At 39.4% G+C, this 23,737-nt stretch overlaps 1 pseudogene; it reads left to right on the plus strand.

The window, feature by feature from the left end:
- LOC148775524 (diacylglycerol kinase kappa-like) overlaps window positions 1-23,737 on the plus strand; it is a 113,668-nt pseudogene that overhangs the window by 49,299 nt on the left and 40,632 nt on the right.

Raw genomic sequence — 23,737 nt, forward strand, 5'->3', positions numbered from 1 at the left:
GTGGATGTGTCTGGTGGTGAAAGTAAACTCTGATGCTATAAAGAACAATATTGCCTAGGAACCTGGAATGTTAGGTACATGAATCAAGGTAAATTAGACATGGTCAAGCAGGAGAGGACAACACTGAACATTGATATCTTAGGAATCAGTGAACTAAAATGGACAGAAATGGGAGAATTTAATTCAGGTAACCATTATATCTACTACTGGGGGCAAGAATCCCTTAGAAGAATTGGAGTAGCCCTCATAATTAACAAGAGACTGAAGTTCAGTACTTAGGTGCAACCTCAAAAATGACAAAACGATCTCAACTTGTTTCCAAGTAAACCATTCAACATCACAGTAATACATGTCTTTGCCCCAACCACTGATGCCAAAAGGCTGAAGTTAACCATGTTTATGAAGACCCACAGCACCTTCTAGAAGTAACACCAAAAAAAGATGTACTTTTCATCATAGGGGATTGGAATGCAAAAGCAGGAATTGAAGAGGTACCTGAAATAACAGGCAAGTTTGGCCTTGGAGCAGAAAAAGAAACAGGGCAAAGGCTAGCTGAGTTTTGTCAAGAGAAAACACTGGTCATAGCAAACACCCTTTTTCAACAAGGGATGACTCTACACATGGACATAACCATACGGTCATACAGAAATCAGATTGATTATATTCTTGGCAGCTGAAGATGGAGAAGCTCTATACAGTCAGCAAAAACAAGACAATGAGCTGAATATGGCTCAGAACTTGAGCTCCTTATTGTAAAATTAAGGCCTAAATTGAAGAAAGTAGGGAAAACCACTAGATCATTCAAGTATGACCTAAATCAAACCTCTTATGATTACACAGTGGAGGTGACAAATAGATTCAAGGGATTAGATCTGGTAGAGAGAGTGCCTAAAGAACTGTGGACAGGTTCATAACATTGTACAGAAGGCAATGACCAACACCAACCCCACAAAAAAGAAATGCAAGAAGGCAAAGTGGTTATCTGAAGAGGCTTTACAAATAGCTAAGGAAAGAAGAGAAGCGAAAGTCAAGAGAGAAAAGGTAAGATATACCCAAATGATTGTAGAACTCCATAGAACAGCAAGGAGAGATGAGAAGGATTTCTTAAGTAACCAATGCAAAAAAAAAAATAGAGAAAACAATAGAATGGGAGAGACTAGAGATCTTGTCAAGAAAATTGGAGATACCAAGGGAACATTTCATGAAAAGATGGGCACAATAAAGGACAGAAAAGGCAAGGACCTAAAAGAAGCAGAGGATAGATTTAAAAGAGGTGGCAAGGATACACAAAGCTATACAAAGAAGGTCTTAATGATCCAGATAACCATGATGATATGGCCACTCACTTAGAGCCAGATATCCTGGAGTGTGAAGTCAAGTGCGCCTCAGAAAGTATTAGTATGAACAAAGCTAGTGGAGATGATGAAATTCCAGCTGAGTTATTTAAAATACTAAAAACAATGATGCTGTTAAAGAGCTATACTCAATATGTCAGCAAATTTGGAAAACCCAGCTATGGCCACAGGACTGGAAAAGGTCAGTTTTCATTCCAATCCCAAAGAAAGGCAATGCCAAAGAATGTTCAAACTACCATACACTTGTGCTCGTTTCACATGCTAGCAAGTTAATGCTCAAAATCCCTTAACTTAGGCTTCAACAATATGTGATCTGAGAACTGCAAGATGTTCAAGCTGGATTTAGAACAGGCAGAGGAATCAGAGATCAAATTGCCAAGATCTGCTTTATCATAGAAAAAGCAAGGGAATTTCAGAAAGACATCTACTTTTGCTTCATTGATTACACAAAAGCTTTTGTGTGGATCACAACAAACTGGAAAATACTTAAAGAAATGGGAATACCAGACCACCTTAGCTGCCTCATGAGAAACCTGTATGTAGGTCAAGAAGCAGCAGTTAGAACTGGACATGGAACAGCTATGTGGTTCAAAATTGGGAAAAGAGTGACAAGGTGGCATATTGTCACCATCCTTTTTTAACTTATAGGCAGAGTACATCATTCAAAATGCTGGACTGGATGAATCACAAGCTGGAATCATGATTACTGGGAGAAATAATAACCTCAGATATGCAGAAGATACCATTATAATGGCAGAAAGCGAAAAGGAACTAAAAATGCCTCTTGATAAGGATGAAAGGAGAGTGAAAAAAACTGGCTTAAAACTCAACATTCAAAAAACTAAGATCATGGCATCTGGTCCCATCACTTCATGACAAACAGAAGGGGAAAAAGTAGAAGCAGTGACAGGTTTTCTTTTCCAGGGCTCCAAAATCACTGTGGACGGTGATTGCAGCCATGAAATTAAAAGACACTTGATCCTTGGAAGGAAAACTTTGACAAACCTAGACAACATATTAAAAAGCAGAGACATCATTTTGCTGACAAAGGTCTGATAGAGCTATGATTTTTCCAGTAATCATGTACAGATGTGAGAACTTGACCATAAAGAAGGCTGAACACTGAAAAACTGATGCTTTTAAATTGTGGTGATGGAGAAGACTCTTGAGAGTCCCTTGGACTGCAAGGAGATCAAACCGGTCAATCCTAAAGGAAATCAACCCTGAATATTCACTGGAAGGACTGTTGTTGAAGACGAAGCTCCAGTATTTTGGCTGCCTGATGCGAAGAAATGACTCACTAGAAAAGACCCTGATGCTGGAAAAGATTTAGGTCGGAGGTGATTGGGTGGCAGAGGATGAGATGGTTAGATAGAATCACCACTGAGTTGGAAGATAGTGGAAGACAGATGAGCCTGGTGTCCTGCAGTCCATGAAGTCTCAAAGAGTTGGACTGGACTTAGCAACTGAACATCAACAACAGCATATATAATTAAATCCCTTTACTGTACCTGGATCTAACACAATATTGTAAATCAACTATACTTCAATATTTATAAAAAGAAATAACACAAGAGGAAATAAGTCCTGACAAGAATGTGGAAAAAAGAAATTAATAATAAATTATTATTGGTACAGGCCTTATAGAAAGTAATATTGCAGTTTCTCAAAGTATTAAAAATATAACTACCTTATGCTCCAGCAATTCTACTTCTGGGTATATATGTCTATAGGACATGAAATCAGGATCTTGAATATGTATCATCACTCTCATGTTTCTTTCAGCATTATTCACAGATATCCAAGATATGGATGTAACCTAAATGTCCCTCAGTGGATTAATGGGTTAAAAATGTAATATTTTTATATACAAATACAATGGAATATTGTTCAGCCTTTAAAAAGAAGCAAATCTTGCCAGTTGTAATAACATGAATGAACCTGGAAGACGTTATGCTAAACTAAATAATTCACACACAGAAAGACAGTACTGTATATCCTAATCTATATGTGGCATCTAAAATAAACTCAATCCCCAGAAGGAAATAGCAACCCACTCCAGTATTCTTACCTGGGCAATCCCATGGACAGAGTAACCTGGTGGGCTACAGTTCATGGGGTCACAAAGAGTTGGACTCCAAACTTCTTGTCACTAAGAGTTGGACCCCAAACTTCTTGTTGGGGTTGGACTGCAAGAACTTGGACTGCTACAACAAATCCACAAATTGTGTGAATTAAGAAACTTAATCTGTCACAGTTCTGGAGTTTAGAGTTCCAAAATCAGTGTATTGGCAGGGCCATGCTCTCCTGAAGCCTCTAGAAGAGAATTCTTCTTTACCTCTTCTTAAATTCTAGTGATTACAGGCATTCCTTGGCATTCATTCACTTGTAGACACATCATTCCAATCTCACCCTCTGTCAGCACTTGCTGTTCTCTCCTGTGACTGTGTCTTAATTTCCCTCTTCTTATAAGGATAGTAGTCACTGGTTTAGGGCCTACTCTAATCCATTGTGATCCCATGGACTGTAGCTCACCTGGCTCCTCTGTCCACGGAATTCTCCAGGCAAGAATACTGGAGTGGATTGCCATTCCCTTCTCCAGGGAATCTTCCCGACCCAGGGATCAAACCCAGGTCTCCTGCATTGTGGGCAGATTCTTTACCATCTAAGCCGCCAGGGAACCCCAATCCATTATGACCACATCTTAAATTGATTGCATCTATAAAGATCCTATTTTCAAATAAGATCACATTCACAAATACTAGGTATTTGAGCATATTTTGGCAAGGGACATAATTCAGCATACAACACATACTCACTCAGGGTTGTATGCATCAAAGTTTTCTTATATAATAAGATGCACATAAGGAATATAAATCCCATTCCTCTACTGCTGAACCAAAACAATATCCACTTTATATATGTTTGTATTATGTAGCCGATTGTACTTTGCAATTCAGTATTCTACTCAGAGTTCTTCATTTCTTTCATTTGTCCCATAGAATCTTGAACATTATAGGAGAGTTCACTTGTAACTCTATACTGGAAGGATCTGTTTAGGAAGTTGTCTCCTACAGTAGACCATGAGCTCCTTGAGGGAAAAAACTATGGATCATGCATCTCTGCATCTCTAGTTCCTAGCTTCATAGATGACACAAAGTAGCTCTTAGTAATTATTGGAGGAGAGGGGGAAGCTGGAAGGAAGGAAAGTACTTGTAGAGTTATAATCTAGTGGCTTGGGAAATGGAAAGGTATTGGTTGCTCAGTATGTTAAGACCAAGTCTATCTCATTTCCTCATGACTCTCCACTCTCTACTCTGATCTTTTTGGAACTTTGCCAGGGTCTCAATATGCAAAAAATAATACAATCACAAAGTGACATCATGCTAGATGAGCTTTTGTCTCATCCAAGTAGCTTTTCCTTCCAGAAGCTGCCTGGTCAATCCAACAGCAGTTTAGCACATAAAAGCATGCCAGAGAGGGAAGCAGAGTTCAAAGAGTACCATACACAGGCTATGTTTTAGATGACTAATTCCTATAAATTAATCAAAGTTGAAGACTAAATGTGTTAGCTCCCTCAATAGTGTCCTCTCTCCTCCCTCTCTTTTTTTTCTCTCTCTCCTATCCTTCTCTCTCTCTGTCTCTCAGGGCCCAATACCAGGAAGAATGTGTTTTTCATTTTAAGGTCTTATGTCTTTACATGCCTAAATGATTATAACATCAAGAATAAATAGCTGAATGTGTATTCCTGTGTCTATATTCCAGAGGAAGGCAGAGAAAGAAAAGATCGGGCATTCACAGAAATTAGAGAAAAGGTGGAAGTGTCCTGTGGAATGTACACCCAGAAGAAATTGGGGGGTTTTTTGGTGTCCACACCTCCCTTTCTCCTTTTAACCCCAAATCTAGTTGCTGTTATAACCTGTGCCTGCCCAACAGTCATGAGAAATAGGCTATGTTAAACAAATGCAGCATTTACAGGCAGGTTAATCAGTCAGTTCAGTTCAGTCGCTCAGTCGTGTCCGACTCTTTGCGAGTAAACATCAAATTCAATACCATGAAAGAGGGACACCAAACAGAATGATGTTTCAAGAAGGCAGAGACTTTGTTTTATTCATCACTATATCCCCAGTGCCTTGAAAAGTGCCAAGCACATAGTAGTTGCTCGGTAAATATTTAATTAATTTTGAATGAATTAAATTGATTAACCAGAAAATTTCTATAGGCAGTCAGAGCATGGTATTCAGAAAGAATGCTTTGGCCAGAAGCTTCTGAAATGAAACTGTTGTCCCAGCAATGCAATTCTCTACTCACTTGGCAGCAGTAAACCAGGAAGGGTAATATATATCTCCAGGAGGAAGCTAAAGCCTGACAAGCATTCCTTAGTCCAGGGTCAGAGCCCTACTTCCTCCCTTTCTTGCCTGATCAGAGGATTTGGAACCCATGCACCCTGCATTGGCAGTGTGGAGTCTTAATCACTGGACTGCCAGGGAATTCCACCCCGTCGTTCTTTTTCCCTTTCCAAAACCACTGGGAAAAAATAGAGATAGGAGGTTTATTAAGTGTCAGCTCAACTTTGATTCTTACTCTTCACATGCTCTGACACCTTATATAGCTGGCCATTTCACCCTTAGCATCAGGTTTTCTGGCCTTCCCTAATCCATCTCTGTGATTAACTCTCTATTCTTTGTTCTCTTTGATTTATTTTAGATACCTGCAGCAGAAAACAACCCTTTTCTTGTTGGAATGCACTACTGGTATTCGAGCCACAGTCCCAGGACCCAGCACTGCAACGTTTGTTGGGGGAACATTCCTTCCTTATCTCAAAATGTTATCATCTGTGAAGGTAACTTTCTGATTCCTTTAGGAAGTGGAGCCCAGTGGGTGGAGAGAGGGGTGAAAAAGTTCATGTGGCTTTAGTATCATTGACTCAAACCACATCACTGACTCTAGTGTAATATTAATCCTGATATTTAACAGACTTGGAAAAGAAGATGGGAGGAAACTGGCATAAGGGAGAATTTTCGTGAATCAAAAGAGAGGGTTGGATCTGGGAGGACTGGACAATACATTCACATGGATGAAAAAAAAAAAAAAAACAGAAAATCACCTCTTTTTTTATCATCAATTTCCATTCAAGTTAGGTAGGAGAAAATTTGGCCAGGAAGAATAAAAAGAAACTGAAATATATGGAAAATAAGCCTTTGGAGTTAAGCCATAACTACTTAGAAGCATCTAGGTTCTAACTTTTAGAGCAGTTTAGGGGAAGAAATTAGAATCTTCACTGTCACCAGATTAATATCCATTTCTTTTCTTCTTTTTACAGTGTGCAAAGTAAAGTCTCACAGATTATGTGCCTTAAGAGCAAACAAAGATTGCAAATGGAATACATTATCCATTACTAATGACCTCCTCATGCCTGCAGACGAAGTAGTGAGTACCAGCGATGCTTTCTTGTAATCACCCTTTTACATCTCCCCTTCAATCAGGACACACAGAAAACCCAAGCAGGCTTGTACCCTAAGCTCATGACCCAACAAATCTACAAGAATGAAAGCCTCCTCCCATCTCCCACCTGTCATTGGTCACTAGCACTGAAGTAGGGAGAGCAGAACGATGGAGAACTTCCTTAGGGTTATCTAGTGTCCTCTAGCGGGTAGTACAGTTATTCCAGCTGGGCTTCCTCTCTTTATATCTCTCACTTCTATATCTTGTCTCTTTCTATCCTTCAGAAAACCATGCCTCATCAGTGGGTAGAAGGAAACATATCTGCCAGTTCTCAGTGCGTGGTATGTCATGAGAACTGTGGCAGTTACCAGAGACTTCAAGATTTCTGGTGTCTCTGGTGTAATTCTACGGTAAGACTCTTATCATCTCCTTGATACTTAGAGAATTGACTTCTAGAGAAGGGGTGGGTTGGAGGTTGATTGTGCCTACATATAGACAGAAATCTCAGTGACCCTTACTCAGAAATAGATTATACAGATTCTATGGTGTAGAACTCAATATCCTACCTTTCCAAAATTGGCTATGGACTCTTTGAGAGAAAGATGTAATACTCCCTCTTATCTTTGAGGGTCTTAAATGATGAAGCCTGTTAGCAAACAGGAAGAGCTGAACTCTTTTATGACATATGGTCAATTAAAAAATTTGTTCTCAGTATACCCTTAAGAAACCTCCAGCTTTCCTCATTTACCATTTCCTAGGAAATTGTAATCTTTGTTAATTAATAATGGTTAATAATATTAGCATATTATTACTGCCGCTACATATTATTTTATATACATGACCTCATTTAATCTTACAACAACACTTAACCAATCCTTAGTCTCCATTTACTGAAGGGGAAAGTGAGATTCAGAAAAGTAAAGTGATTTGCTCAAGGTCATGCAGCCAGTAAGCAAAACAGTCTTGATTTATACATAATTGTGCAAAAAACTGTTCTCTTAACTACAACATTCAGTTCAGTTCAGTTCAGTTCAGTCGCTCAGTCGTGTCCGACTCTCCGCGACCCCATGAATCACAGCACGCCAGGCCTCCCTGTCCATCACCAACTCCCGGAGTACACTCAAACTCATGTCCACAGAGTCGGTGATGCCATCCAGCCATCTCATTCTCCGTCGTCCCCTTCTCCTCCCGCCCCCAACCTTTCCCAGCATCAGAGTCTTTTCCAGTGAGTCAACTCGTCGCATGAGGTGGCCAAAGTATTGGAGTTTCAGCTTTAGCATCAGTCCCTCCAATGAACTACAACATTACCATACCTTTAAGCCAGTGGTTCTCAGCTGGAGTTATTTTCTCCCACCCCCAGGACACATTTGACAATGTCTAGAAATTTTTTTGTATCCAATCATATTCAGATGGAATTTTTTCTATTTATTGAAATACAGTTGTTTTATAATATTATATAAATTTCAGGGGTACAAAATGATGATTCACAAATTTTAAAGTTTATACTCCATTTATACATATTATAAAATATTGCCTATATTCCCTGTGTTGTTTTATATATCCATGTAGCTTATTTATTTCCTACATAATATTAATAATTTGTAACCCTGAATCCCCTACATCTATCTTCACCTCCCCTCTTCCTCCTCCTCAATAGTAAATACAAGTTTGTTCTCTATACCTGTGAGTGTGTTTCGTTTTTGTTATATTCACTAGTTCATTTTTTAGATTCTGTATATAAAAGATAAAATACAGTATTTGTCTTTCTCTGTCTGACTTATTTCACTTAGCATAATACTCTCAAGTCCACCCATGTCAGTGCAAATGGCACATTTTCATTCTTTTAAATGTCAGAGTACTATTCCATTATATATAACAGGAAAAAAACCAAATGAACTTTTTAGCCACTCCAACATTTACATATGTAGCAATTGTTCTTTATCAATTCATCTGTTGATGGGCACTAAGTAAGGATGCTTCCATATCTTCACTATTACAGAAAATGCTGCTGTGAACACTGAAGTGCATGTATATTTTTGAATTAATGTTTTCTTCAGATACATAGCCAGAAGTAGGATTGTCGGATCCTAGGAGCCTAGCAAGATATAGTCCATAGGGTCACAGATTTGGACACAACTGAAGCGACTGAACGTGCATTTGGTACCTCTATGTTTAGTTTTTTGAGGAACCTCCATACTGTTTTCCATAGTGGCTGTACCAGTTTACATTCCCACCAACAGTATTCCAACTAGGGTTCCATTTTCTCCACATCCTTGCCCACGTTTGTCATTTGTGGTCTTTATGATGATAACAATTCTGACAAGTGTGATGTGATATCTCATAGTGGCTTTGATGTGCTTTCCCCTGATAATTAGTGATGTTGAGCATCTTTTCATGTGCCTGTTGGTGTTCTGTATATCTTCTTTGGAAAAATTGTCTATTTAGGTTTTCTGCCCATTTTTTTATTGGAAGATAATTGCTTTAGAATGTTGTGTTTGTTTCTACTGTACAAAAGCGTTCATCAGCCATATATATATATATATATATAGGCTCCCTCTTGAGCCTCCCTTCCATTTTTTAATTGGGTTCTTTTTAAATATTGAGTTGTATGAACTACTTAAATATTTTGGATATTAACCCCTATTGGTCATATCATTTGCAAATAGTTTCTCCCATTCTGTAGGGTGTCTTTCCATTTTGTTTATGGTTTTCTTTGCCATGCAAAGGCATTTAATTTTAACTGGATCCCATTCATTTATTTTTGCTTTTATTTCCTTGCCTTAGGAGACAGATCAAAAAAAATATTGCTATAATTTATCTCGAAGAGTGTTTTGTCTATATTCTTTTCTAGTAGTTTTATGATTTCAGGTCTTATATTTAGGTCTTAAATCCATTTTGAGTTTACTTTTGTATATGGTATGAGAAAATGTTCTAATTTCACTCTTTTACATGTAGTTGCCCAGTTATCTCAGCACCACTTATTGAAGAGACTGTCTTTTCTCCATAGTCTATTCATGCTTCCTTTTATGTAGATTAACTTATAATAAGTGTGTGGGTATATTTCTGGGCTCTTTATTTTGTTCCAATGATCTATATATCTGTTTTAGTGCCATTGCTATTGCCTATTGCTCTGTAGTAAGGTCTGAAGTTAGGGAGTATTTCTTTCTCAAAAATTTTTTGGTTTTCACGGTTGTTTGTCTCATACAAATTTTTAGAATTATTTGTTCTGGTTCTGGAAAAATGCCATTGGTATTTTGATAAGGATTGCATCAAACCTGCAAATTTCCTTGGGCAGTATGGTCATTTTAACAATTTTAATTCTTGCAATCCATGAAAAAGGTATATTTTTCTATCTGTTTGTGTTGTCTTTCATCAGTATATAAGTACAGGTCTTTTTACCTCCTTCGATAAGTTTATTCTTACATATTTGATTCTTTTTGATGTTATTGTAAATAGGATTTTCCCATAATTTTCTTATGGTACATTGTTAGTGTATAGAAATTCAACAGATTTCCATATATTAATTTTGTATCCTGCCACTTTACCGAACTCACTGATGAGCTCTACTTGTTTTATGATGGTGTCTTTAGGATCTTCTGTGTATAATATCAAGTCATCTGCAAATAGTGTCAGTTTTCCTTCTCCCTTTCTAATGTGGATTCCTGATAATTCTTTCTTTTGTCTGATTGCCCTGGCTAAGAATTCCAATACTATTTTGAATAAAAATAGTGGGAATGTCTTTTCCTGATCTTAGGGGAAATGCTTTCAGCTTTGTGCTACTGATGTTAGCTGTGAGATTATCATATATGGCCTTTATTATGCTAAGCTATGTTCCCTCTATATACACTTTCTGGAGAGTTTTATCACAGATGGATGTAGAATAAAGAAAGCTGAGCACCAAAGAATTGATGCTTTTGAACTGTGGTGTTGGAGAAGACTCTTGAGAGTCCTTTGGACTGCAAGGAAATCAAACCAGTCAATCCTAAAGGAAATCAGTCCTGAATATTCATTAGAAGGGCTGAAGCTGAAGCTCCAATACTTTGGCTACCTGATGCAAAGAACTGACTCACTGGAAAAGACCCTAATGCTGGGAAAGATTGAAGGCAGGAGTAGAAGGGGATGATAGAGGATGAAATGGTTGGATGACATCACAAACTCAATGGACATGAGTTTGAGCGAGCTCCGGAAGTTGGTGAAGGACAGGGAAGCCTGGCGTGCTGCAGTCCATGGGGTCACAAAGAGTTGACCATGACTGAGCGACTGAACTGAACTGACTGAACTGAGAATTCACCTGAGAAAGCTATCTGGTCTTGGACTTTGGTTTGTTGGAAGTTGTTTCATTACTGATTCAATTAAATTACTGGTAGTTGATCTGTTCATATTTTCTATTTCTTCCTGGTTCAGTCTTGATAGATGGTACATTTCTAGGAATTTGTCCATTTCTTCTATATTGTCCACTTTATCAGTATATAATTATTTGTAGGAGTCTCATTATCCTTTGCATTTCTATGGTATCAGTTGTAACTTCTCCATTGTCATTTATAATTTTATCCATTTGGGCCATCTCTTTTTTTTTTCTTGATGAGTCTGGCTAGGGTTTATCAATTCTGTTTATCTTTTCAAAGAACTAACCCTTAGTTTTATTGATCTTTTCTATTGTATTTTAGTCTCCATTTATTTATTTCTACTCCAATCTTTATAAATTTTCCTCTACCAACTTTGGGGTTTGATCTCTTTTTTCTACTTCCTTTAGGTGTAAGGTTAGTTTCTTTGAGATTTTTCTTCTTTCATTAGGTAAGTTTATATCGGGGCTTCCCTGGTGGCTCAGAGGTTAAAGCGTCTGCCTCCAATGTGAGAGACCTGGGTTCGATCCCTGGGTCGGGAAGATCCCCTGGAGAAGGAAATGGTAACCCACTCCAGTATTCTTGCCTGGAGAATCCCATGGACGGAGAAGCCTGGTAGGCTACAGTCCACGGGGTCACAAAGAGTCGGACACGACTGAGCGACTGAACGGAACAGAACGGAAGTTTATATCAATATAAAATTCTCTCTTAGAACTGCTTTGCTGTGTCTCATATATTTTGGATTGTGTGTTTTCATTTTCATCAGTCTGCAGCCAATTTTTTTTAAATTTCTCTTTGAGTTCTTCAGTGATCCATTGGTTGTTTAGTAACATATTGTTTAGCCTCCACATGTTTCTGTTTTTCACAGGTTTCTTTTTTGTTTTGCTTTTAGTTGGTTTCTAGTTTCATAATACTGTGAAAAGAAAAGATGCTTTATATGATTTCAATTTTCTTAAGTTTACCAAGGGGCCTCCCTGGTGGCTCGATGGTAAAGAATCAGCCATCAATGCAGGAGACTCAGGTTCAATCCCTGGGTCAGGAAGATCCCCTGGAGAAGGGAATGGCTACCCAATCCAGTATTCTTGCCTGGAGAATCCCATGGACAGAGGAGCCTCATGGGCTACAGTCCATGGGGTCACAAAGAGTTGGACATGACTGAGCAACTAAGCACATATACACACTCAAGTTTACTGAGATTTGTTTTGTGATCTAGTATGTGATATATCCTGGAGAAAGTTACTTGTACCCTTGAAAATATGTGTACTCTGCTGCTTTTTGATGGAATATATATACATATATATTCCACTTTCTCTAATATGTCTTTTAAGTGTTTATTTCCTTTCTGGATGATCTGTTCATTGATGTAGTGGGGTGTTAAAGTCCCCTCCTATTATTGTGTTACTATCAGTTTCTCCCTTTATGTCTGTTAATATTTACTTCATGCATTTAGGTGCTCCTATGTTGGGTGCACATATATTTATAATTGTTATACCTTCTTGGAATGACCCCTTTATCATTATGCACTATCCTTCTTTCTCTCCTGTAGTAGTTTTTGCTTTAAAGTCGTTTTGCCTGATATAGCTATTGCTATCCCCTTTTCTTTTCCATTTGCATGGAATAATGTTTTCTATCCCCTAATTTACAGTATGTGTTTGTCTTTAGATCTGAAGAGAGTCTCTTTTAGGCAGTATATATACAGGTCTTGTTTTTGTATCCATTCAGCCACTCAATATCTTATGATTGGAGCACTGAGTCCTTTTACACTGAAAGTAAATACTGATAGGTATGTACTTATTGCCATTTTGTTCATTGTTTCTGGTCATTTTTAGTACTTTTTGTTATCTTCTTCCCTTTCTCTCTTCTCTTATGATTTAATGACTATCTTTAGTGTTAAGTTTAGACTCCTCTGTTTTGTCTTTTGTGTGTGTGTGTCCCTATTATAGATTTTAAGTTTGTGGTTACCATGAGGTTTATATTTATATCTATACTTAACTGTTTTAAGTTACTGATCTCTTATTTTCAAATACATTTTAACAATCCAACATTTGTATACTCCTCCCTTCACAATTTACTGTTTTTGACATCACATTTGATATCTAACTCTTTTGTGTAATCCTTAACTATTTATTGCAGATATAGATTATTTTATTCCTTTTTTCTTTTAACCTTCCTACTTTCTATGTGGTTGTTTTTCTACCTTTACTGTAAATGTATTTTTTACCAATGAGCTTTTTCGTTTTGTAATTTTTATGTTTCTAGTTGTGGGATTCTGTTTTTCACTTAGAGAAGTCTCTTTAACATTTGTATGACTTGTGTGGTGGTGCTGAACTCTTTTATCTTTTGCTTGTCTGTATAGCTTTTCACCACTCCATCAATCTAAATGAGAGCCATGCTAGGTAGCTTATTCTTGGTTATAGGTTTTCCCGTTTCATCACGTTAAATATATCATGCCACTCCCTTCTAGCCTGCTGAAATGTCCACTGATAGACTTATGGGAGTTCCCTTGTTTGTAATGTGTTGCTTTTTCCCTTATTGCTTCTATGGTGGCTCAGATGGTAAAGAATCTACCTGAAGTACAGGAGACCCGGGTTCAATGCCTGGATTGAGAAGATCCCCTGGAGAAGGGAATGGCAACCCACTGCTGTATTCTTGCCTGGAGAATTCCATGGAGAGAGGAGCCTGGCAGGCTACAGTCCATGGGGTCGCAAAGAGTCCGGCATGACTGAGCATGACTTTCACTTCACTTCATTTTCATTTTTTCCATTTTAATTACAGTGTATCTTGGTGTGTCCCTCTTTGATTTAATCCTGTATGGGTTACTCTGCACTTCCTGGATTTGAATGTTTGTTTGCTTTCCCAAGTTAGGGAAATTTTCAGCTATTATTTCTTCAATTATGTTCTCAGCACCTTTCTGTCTTCTACTTCTGGGTTCCCTATAATGTGAATATCAGTGCTCTTAATGTTGTCTCAGAGATCTCTTAAACTGTCCTTATTTCTTTTCATTCTTTTTCTGTTCAGCATCAGTAATTTCTGCTACTCTGTGTTCCAGCTTGCTGATCCATTCCTCTGTATCATTTCATCTACAGTTGATTCCATCTAGTGTATTTTTTATTTCAGTTATTATATTCTTCACCTGTTTTTGGTTGTTTATATTTTTCAACTCTTTGTTAAAAACTTCTAACTTCTCAGCTCTGTGCATCCATTCTTCTCCCAAGTTCTTTGATTATTTGTATGATCACTGGCCCAAACTCTCTTTTAGTTAGATTTACTCTCTCCACTTCACTTAATTTTTCTTCTGGGATTTTGTCTTTTTCCTTCATTTGGAACATGTTTGTCTGTCACCTCATTTTGCCTAAGTTGTTGTTTGTACACATATGGTAGGTTGGTTACATTTCCCAACCTTGAAGAAGTAGGCTTTTGTAAGAGACATCCTCTGTGTCCCAGAAAAACATTCCTCTCTTATCACCAGAGCTAAATTCTCTAGGGATGCCCCCTATGTGGGCTACATGGGTCTTTCTGTTGTGGTGGGTCGACTACTATGGGTGGTCTGGTAGTCATGGCTGACCTTCAGGCCAGCTGGTTGACAGGCTTTGCCTCATGTGGGTGCTGCAGGACCAAGACACTAGGCGGCTGGCTGTGAAACAGCAGGGGGCCCTAGGACTAGTGCTGCCTTACTGGTGTCAGAACCGGGGTCCAAGAGATCCTGGGGCTGTTGCCAACAGACTTGTGGTTGAAGCCAGGTCCTCTGACTAGTGGTGCCCCACTAGCAGAAAGAACTGAGTCTTGAGGTCTGGCTTCAGGGCCCCACAGCTGGTGTTGGACTCCAGTGGGTAGGGCCAATTTCTGACACAACTGGCCTGGGGTGTCTTAAAGCTTGTGTTGGCCTGCTAGCAAGCAAGACCAGTGGTCCCATGGCTGGTGCTGGACTACTGTTGGGTAGGCTGAGTCTGCAGGCTGTGAGGCTTTAATTGTCTTTTGGGTGGTGTCTGTCCACTGGGCTGGTCCTGAGGCTAGAGCAGTCTTGCTGATGGGTGGGTCCAGGCATTCTAGAGCTGGTGCCTGCTAACTGGTGGGTAGAGGTCAGTCCCAGGTCTCTGGCTGCCAGGCTCTTTGGGTTCCTGGTCTAGTACCTTCAGACACTAGTGTGTGGGGACACTTCCTGGGCCCTCTGGTGGGCAGGGCCATGTGGAAGGGGCTGTTTGTGGGTTCAGAGGATGTTAAGGCAGCATGTGTGCTGGTGGGTAGGGCTTGCCTTGAGATATTCTGGTACTGATGCCTACAGACTGTTGAGTGGGAATGGGAAGGGTCCTGAAGTTAGTAAGATGGAGGGATGATTCCAAAATGGTGTTTGCTAGCTCCAGTTTCCCCATGGTACAGCAAGCTTCCCAAAATGGCTGCAACCATTGTCCCCTTAGTGAGCTCCACTTGCCACCTGCCTCTCCAGGAGACTCTCCAAGATCATCAGTTAGGTCTAACCCAGGCTCCTTTCAAATTACTGCTTCTCCCCTGGGTCCAAGAGCATATGAAATTATGTTGTGCCCTTTAAGAGTAGAGTCTCTATTTCCCACAGCCCTCTGAGACTCCTGAAAGTAAGCCCTGCTAACCTTCAAAGACAAACATTCTAGGGGCTTGTCTTCCAGGGCAGGACCCCAGACTGGGTACCCTGATATGGGGCTCAGACCCTTCTCTTCTTGGGGAGAACTTCTACAATTGTAATTCCTGTTTGTTGGTTGCCCACCCAGGGGTATGAAAATTGACTATACCACAACTCTACCCCTCCTACCCATCGTGATGTGGTTCCTTCTTTATAGTTTTAGTTGTGTTAATAGAAGACCTTTTCTGATAAGATCCAGAATTTTTCATGGATGGTTGTTCTGTAAATAGTTGTATTTTGGTGTGCCCAGTGAAAGGAGATGAGCTCAGGGTCTTTCTACTCTGCCATTTTGGCTGATGTCTTTGTCTAGAGATATTTTTATTGTTACAACTCAAAGGGAAAGGATGTGCTGCATACTTCTAGTGAATAGAGGCCTAAGATTCTGCTAAACTTCCTGCAATACACAGTATAGCACAAAGAACTGTTTGGTCCAAAATATTAGTAGCAACGATATTGAGAAACCATGATCCAGTATTTGTAGCCTTTTATATGCTTCTTTAAAACTGATCATTCTAAACAAGAAGAAATGAAAGTATAAGCTTCTTCTTAGAAGATTTTGATTTCTTCTGCCTTGCTTCTGCCAGTGGACATCATCTTTGTAATTTCCTTCTGCTCTGCTCCAGCTTACCATTATCTCCTGGAAGGAAGCTTGAACCCTCATCAGGTGTCCTGATTTTTGCACCTGACCCCAGGGAACACCTCTAGATCACCTGGATCTGATGACCAGCAGGATTTATGCTCAGAGGTCCCAAGGAATTGTAACAAATGAAGAAAATGTTCTTATAGCTGCCATCACCAGGGCACAGCAAGAAGCACAGACTGAGGAGCCCAATCTTTCTGCAAAAGAGGTCTGTTTTCTTACCTTCATCCTTGCAGCCTGAGGAATAGACTTTTAATTTAACACATATCTAAGGGCCAACTCTAATCCTTTCCACAGACCTTAGAAGCAGGTGCTTTTGCATGCTCTCTTTTTGACATGATCCAAAATGCTACTATCTCCTGGAGAAAAGCTGATACATATTTTTTGTGCCCAAGTGTTTTGGAATTTCTCCCCAAGGGTCAACTCTTGATTGCCTGGCTCTCATGGCCAATGTAGCTTGCATTTTGGGGTCCAATGGGACTGTAACAGAGAGAGAGTTTTGGCCAACCACCACCCGAAGGGCACACATAGACAGTAGGCTGAAGCACAACTCATCTTTCTGTGAAAGAGGCTTGTTTACTTGTCCTGGAGCTTTGGCATGGAGGGCAGGCTTATGGATTCACACACATCTAAGAATCTACTGTGATGCTCTTTGAGGACGGTGGATGCCACAATTCTGCTCTCCCTATGATTTACAACAGGTCATGGACATCTACTGGAAAGGAGCATGTATACTCATCTGGCACCCCAGTTTTCACAAATGCCCCACAGGTGACACTTATAGGTCACCCAACTCTGGTGATCAGTAGGACTTACATATTCAATCCCACAGTACAACATTTGCAGGCCAGAAGGGAATTTCAGAATATATTCAAAGTGCTGAAAGAAAAAACCTTCCAACTCTGCCAGAAAAAAAATAATGTCCTTCTGAATTGAAAAAGAGAGTTTTCTAGACAAGCAAAGGTTAAAGGAGTTCATCGCCACTAGACTAGCATTACAAGAATATTCATGGGAAATTAAGCAGAAATTAAAGGGCACTAGCATGAAAACATAGGAAATTATAAAGTTCACTGGTAAGGGTAAATATACAGTAAAATTCAGAATAATGTGGTAAAGGTTGTACAATGATCACTTATAGAACTAGTATGCAGGTTCATGAAAAGATGCTCAACGTTGCTCATTATTAGAGAAATGCACATCTAAATGACAATGATATATCACTTCACACCAATCAGAATGGCCTTCATCAAAAGGTCTACAAACAATAAATGCTGGAAAGGGTGTGGAGAAAAGGGAGCACTCTTGCACTGTTGGTGGGAATGTAAATTGATACAGCCACTATGGAAGACGGTATGGAGATTTCTTTAAAAACCAACATATGACCCAGTAATCCCATTCCTAGGCACATACCCTGAGGAAACGAAAATTGAAAGAGACACCTGTATCCCATTGTTCATTGCAACACTATTTACAATAGCTAGAATGTAAAAGCAACCTAGATGTCCATTGACAGATGAATGGATAAAGAAATTGTGGTATATATATACAATGGAATAATAAGTTCAGTACGGTTCAGTAGCTCAGTCGTGTCAGACTCTCTGCGACCCCATAAATCACAGCACGCCCGGCCTCTCTGTCCACCACCATTTCCCAGAGTTCACACAAACTCATGTCCATAGAGTCGGTGATGCCATCCAGCCATCTCATTCTCTGTCGTCCCCTTCTCCTCCCACCCCCAACCATTCCCAGTATCAGAGTCTTTTCCAGTGAGTCAACTCGTCGCATGAGGGGGCCAAAGTATTGCAGTTTCAGCTTTAGCATCAGTCCCTCCAATGAACATCCAGGATTGATCTCCTTTAGAATGGACTGGTTGGATCTCCTTGCAGTACAAGGGACTCCCAAGAGTCTTCTCCAGCACCACAGTTCAAAAGCATCAATTCTTCAGTGATCAGATTTCTTCACAGTCCAACTCTCACATACTTACATGACCACCGGAAAAACCATAGGCTTGACTAGACGGACCTTGGTTGGCAAAGTAATGTCTCTGCTTTTTAATATACTACCTAGGTTGGTCATAACTTTCCTTCCAAGGAGTAAGCGTCTTAATTTTATGGCTGCAATCCGCATCTGCAGTGATTTTGGAGCCAAAAATATGAAGTCTGACACTGTTTCCACTGTTTTTCCATCTATTTCCCATGAAGTGATGGGACCAGATGCCAAGATCTTCGTTTTCTGAATGTTGAGCTTCAAGCCAACATTTTCACTCTCCTCTTTCAAATTTCATCAAGAGGCTTTTGAGTTCCTCTTCACTTTCTGCCATAAGGGTGGTGTCATCTGCATATCTGAGGTTATTGATATTTCTCCCAGCAATCTTGATTCCAGCTTGTGCTTCTTCCAGCCCAGTGTTCCTCATGATGTACTCTGCATATAAGTTAAATAAGCAGGGTAACAATATACAGCCTCAACGTACTCCTTTTCCTATTTGGAACCACTTTGTTGTTCGATGTACAGTTCTAACTGTTGCTTCCTGACCTGCATATAGGTTTCTCAAGAGGCAGGTCAGGTGGTCTTGTATTCCCATCTCTTTCAGAATTTTCCACAGTTTCTTGTGATCCACACAGTCAAAGGCTTTGGCATAGTCAATGAAGCAGAAATAGATGTTTTTCTGAAACTCTCTGGCTTTCTCCATGATCCAGAGGATGTTGGCAATTTGATCTCTGGTGCCTCTGCCTTTTATAAAACCTACTTGAACATCTGGGAGTTCACGGTTCACATATTGCTGAGGTCTGGCTTGGAGAATTTTGAGCATGTTGTTACTAGAGTGTGAGATGAGTGCAATTGTGCGGTAGTTTGAGCATTCTTTCGCATTGCCTTTCTTTGGGATTGGAATGAAAATTGACATTTTCCAGTCCTGTGGCCCCTGCTGAGTTTTCCAAATTTGCTGGCATATAGAGTGCAGCACTTTCACAGCATCATCTTTCAAGATTTGAAATAGCTCAACTGGAATTCCATCACCTCCACTAGCTTTGTTCGTAGTGATGCTTTCTAAGGCCCACTTGACTTCACATTCCAAGATGTCTGGCTCTAGGTGAGAGATCACGCCATCGTGATTATCTTGGTCATGAAGATCTTTTTTTGTACAGTTCTTCTGTGTATTCCTGCCACCTCTTCTTAATAACTTCTGCTTCTGTTAGGTCCATACCATTTCTGTCCTTTATCGAGCCCATCTTTGCATGCAATATTCCCTTGGAATCTCTAATTTTCTTGAAGAGATCTCTTGCTTTTCCTATTCTGTTGTTTTCCTCTTTTTCTTTGAATTGATCGGTAAGGAAGGCTTTCTTATCTCTCCTTACTATTCTTTGCAACTCTGCATTCAGATGCTTATATCTTTCCTTTTCTCCTTTGCTTTTCGTTTCTCTTCTTTTCACAGCTATTTTTAAGGCCTCCTCAGACAGCCATTTTGCTTTTTTGCATTTCTTTTCCATGGGGATGGTCTTGGTCCCTGTCTCCTGTACAATGTCACGAATCTCTGTCCACAGTTCATCAGGCACTCTATCTATCAGGTCTAGTGCCTTAAATATATTTCTCACTTCCACTGTATAATCATAAGGGATTTGATTTAGGTCATATCTGAATGGTCTAGTGGTTTTCCCTACTTTCTTCAATTTAAGTCTGAATTTGTCAATAAGGAGTTCATGATCTGAGCCACAGTCAGCTCCTGGTCTTGTTTTTGCTAACTGTATAGAGCTTCTCCATCTTTGGCTGCAAAGAATATAGTCAATCTGATTTCGGTGTTGACCATCTGGCGATGTCCATGTGTAGAGTCTTCTCTTCTGTTGTTGAAAGAGGGTGTTTGCTATGACCAGTGCGTTCTCTTGACAAAACTCTATTAGCCTTTGCCCTGCTTCATTCCGTGCTCCAAGGGCAAATTTGCTGTTACTCCACGTGTTTCTTGACTTCCTACTTTTGCATTCCAGTCCCCTATAATGAAAAGGACATCGTTTTGGGTGTTAGTTCTAAAAGGTCTTGTAGGTCTTCATAGAACTGTTCAACTTCGGCTTCTTCAGCATTACTGGTTGGGGCATAGGCCTGGATTACTGTAATATTGAATGGTTTGCCTTGGAAATGAACAGAAATCATTCTGTCGTTTTTAAGATTGCATCCAAGTACTTCATTTCGGACTCTTTTGTTGACCATGATGGCTATTCCATTTCTTCTAAGGGATTCCTGCCCACAGTAGTAAATATAATGGTCATCTGAGTTAAATTCACCCATTCCAGTCCATTTTAGTTCATTGATTCCTAGAATGTTACTTGGCCATATAAACGAATGCATTTGAGTCAGTTCTAATGAGGTACTTAGATAAGGCTTAGAAACTAACCTACAGTGTCCTTTTTAATAACTTAATTAAGTCTTTTAGCAATATCACATAACAAGGAACTGTCTCAGTAAACACTAGACATTAACAAAACTAGAAACTTAATTTAACAATTTACAAAACATAATATTCCGTGATTTTTCATTATAGAGGCCCTGTAGCCAGGGAGGCTTTAACCCATCAAATAAAAAATGGGATATATCAGGGAGCTGGGAAAAGCTAAGCAGCCATCTTGGATTTCCCATAGCCCTGACTATGATTTCCAGCTATTGTTTTTAATTTTCCAATTTAGAAGCAGACTGTTGCCATAGTTTAAGGACATTAGGATGGCACAAGTCTAACAGAGTTTTTGTATAAGCCAAATGAGCTTTTACATGACTACAAACCCAACAATTGGATTAATTTCTAAAACTAGCATAGGACCAGGCCTATGGTAGAAAAGCATTTGATTTATACGCGGAGGGTAAGAAGTCAAGAAAACGTTATAAATGATCATACAAATCAGGTCCAGCATCTTGGGCAAGCTGTCTACCTCTGATGTCGTTGTCTTCTCATCCTGGTGTGTAGTTTCTTCTGAAAAAAGTCCTTCCATCCAGGTTGGAGACAGTCCTTTAAATTATGTCCTTTTTTTTTTTTTTAGTCCTGATTGCAGGTCACGAGGCATCTGATCTTCATCCAAAGATAGATCACTGAGGTAGAAACCTAGAACCTATTATACAGAGTGAAGTGAGTCAGAAAGAGAAAAATTAATACTGTATTCTAATACATATATACAGAATCTAGAAAAATGGTACCAAATAATTTACTTACATGGCAACAATGGAGAAACAGACATAGAGAATTGACTTATGAACATGGGGAGAGGGGAGGAGGGGGTGAGATGTATGGAAAGTGTAACATGGAAACTTACATTACCATATGTAAAATAGATAGCCAACGGGAATTTTCTGTATGGCTCAGGAAACTCAAACAGGGGCTCTGTAACAAACTAGAGGGGTGGGATGAGGGAAGGAGATGGGAGGGAGTTTCAAAAGGGAGGGGATACATGTATACCTATGGCTGATTCACGTTGAGGTTTGACAGAAAACAGCAAAATTATGTAAAGCAATTATCCTTCAATAAAAAGTAAATTAATTTTTAAAAATATTAGTATGAAGGTTAAAAGACAAAAGTAGTAAAGAATAACCATAACTACAAGGAAAAAGAGGTAAACTGTGGAAACAAAATATTAAAAGTTGTAGAGGGAGAGTAAAAGTTTAGAGCTTTAGAAGGCACTCAAATCATTATCAACATAAATTAGATTTTTTTAAGTCCTTGTGTGTAAACCTCACGTTAACCACAATGCAAAAACCTGTAATAGATACACAAACGATAAAGATAAAGGAATCTAAGCATACCACTATAGAAAATTATGAAATCACAAAGGAAGAAAGCAAGGGAAGAAGAATGGAACAAAGGAAATACAAAACATCCAGCAAACAAACAATAAAATAGAAATAAGCACATACCTATCAGTAACACATGGACATCACCAGATGGTCAACACTGAAATCAGATTGATTATATTCTTTGCAGCCAAAGATGGAGAAGCTGTATACACTTAGCAAAAACAAGACCAGGAGCTGACTGTGGCTCAGATCATGAACTCCTTACTGCCAAATTCAGACTTAAATTGAAGAAAGTAGGGAAAATCACTAGACCATTCAGATATGACCTCAATCAAATCCCTTATGATTATACAGTGGAAGTGAGAAATAGATTTAAGGGACTAGATCTGATAGATAGAGTGCCTGATGAACTCTGGACGGAGGTTCGTGACATTGTACAGGAGACAGGGACCAAGACCATCCCCACGGAAAAGAAATGCAAAAGAGCGAAATGGCTGACTGAGGAGGCCTTACAAATAGCTGTGAAAAGAAGAGAGGCAAAAAGCAAAGGAGAAAAAGAAAGATATAAGCATCTGAATGCGGAGTTCCAAAGAATAGCAAGGAGAGATAAGAAAGCCTTCCTCAGTGATCAATACAAAGAAATAGAGGAAAATAACAGAACAGGAAAACAAGAGACCTCTTCAAGAAAACTAGAGATTCCAAGGGAACATTTCCGGCAAAGATGGGCTCGATGAAGGACAGAAATGGTATGGACCTAACAGAAACAGAAGATATTAAGAAGAGGTGGCAGGAATACAAAGAAGAACTGTACAAAAAAGATCTTCACGACCAAGATAGTCACGATAACGTGATCACTGACCTAGAGCCAGACATCTTGGAATGTGAAGTCAAGTGGGCCTTAGAAAGCATCACTACTAACAAAGCTAGTGGAGGTGATGGAATTCCAGTTGAGCTATTTCAAGTCTTGAAAGATGATGCTGTGAAAGTGCTGCACTCAATATGCCAGCAGATTTGGAAAACTCAGCAGTGGCCACAGGACTGGAAGAGGTCAGTCTTCATTCCAATCCCAAAGAAAGGCAATGCCAAAGAATTCTCAAACTACCGCACAATTGCATTCATCTCACACGCTAGTAAAGTCATGCTCAAAATTCTCCAAGCCAGGCTTCAGCAGTATGTAAACCGTGAACTCCCAGATGTTGAAGCAGGTTTTAGAAAAGGCAGAGGCACCAGAGATCAAATTGCCAACATCCTCTGGATCATGGAGAAAGCAAGAGAGTTTCAGAAAAACATATATTTCTGCTTCATTGACTATGCCAAAGCCTTTGACTGTGTGGATCACAATAAACTGTGGAACATTCTGAAAGAGATGGGACTCCCAGGCCACCTGACCTGCCTCTTGAGAAACCTGTATGCAGGTCAGGAAGCAACAGTCAGAACTGGACATGGAACAACAGACTGGCTCCAAACAGGAAAAGGTGTACGTCAAGGTTGTATATTGTCACCTTGCTTATTTAACTTATATGCAGAGTACATC

This window comes from Moschus berezovskii, chromosome 14 (genome assembly GCF_049115385.1).
Source record: "Moschus berezovskii isolate FMDL1 chromosome 14, NW_MosBer_1.0, whole genome shotgun sequence".
Taxonomy (NCBI): Eukaryota; Metazoa; Chordata; class Mammalia; order Artiodactyla; family Moschidae; genus Moschus; species Moschus berezovskii.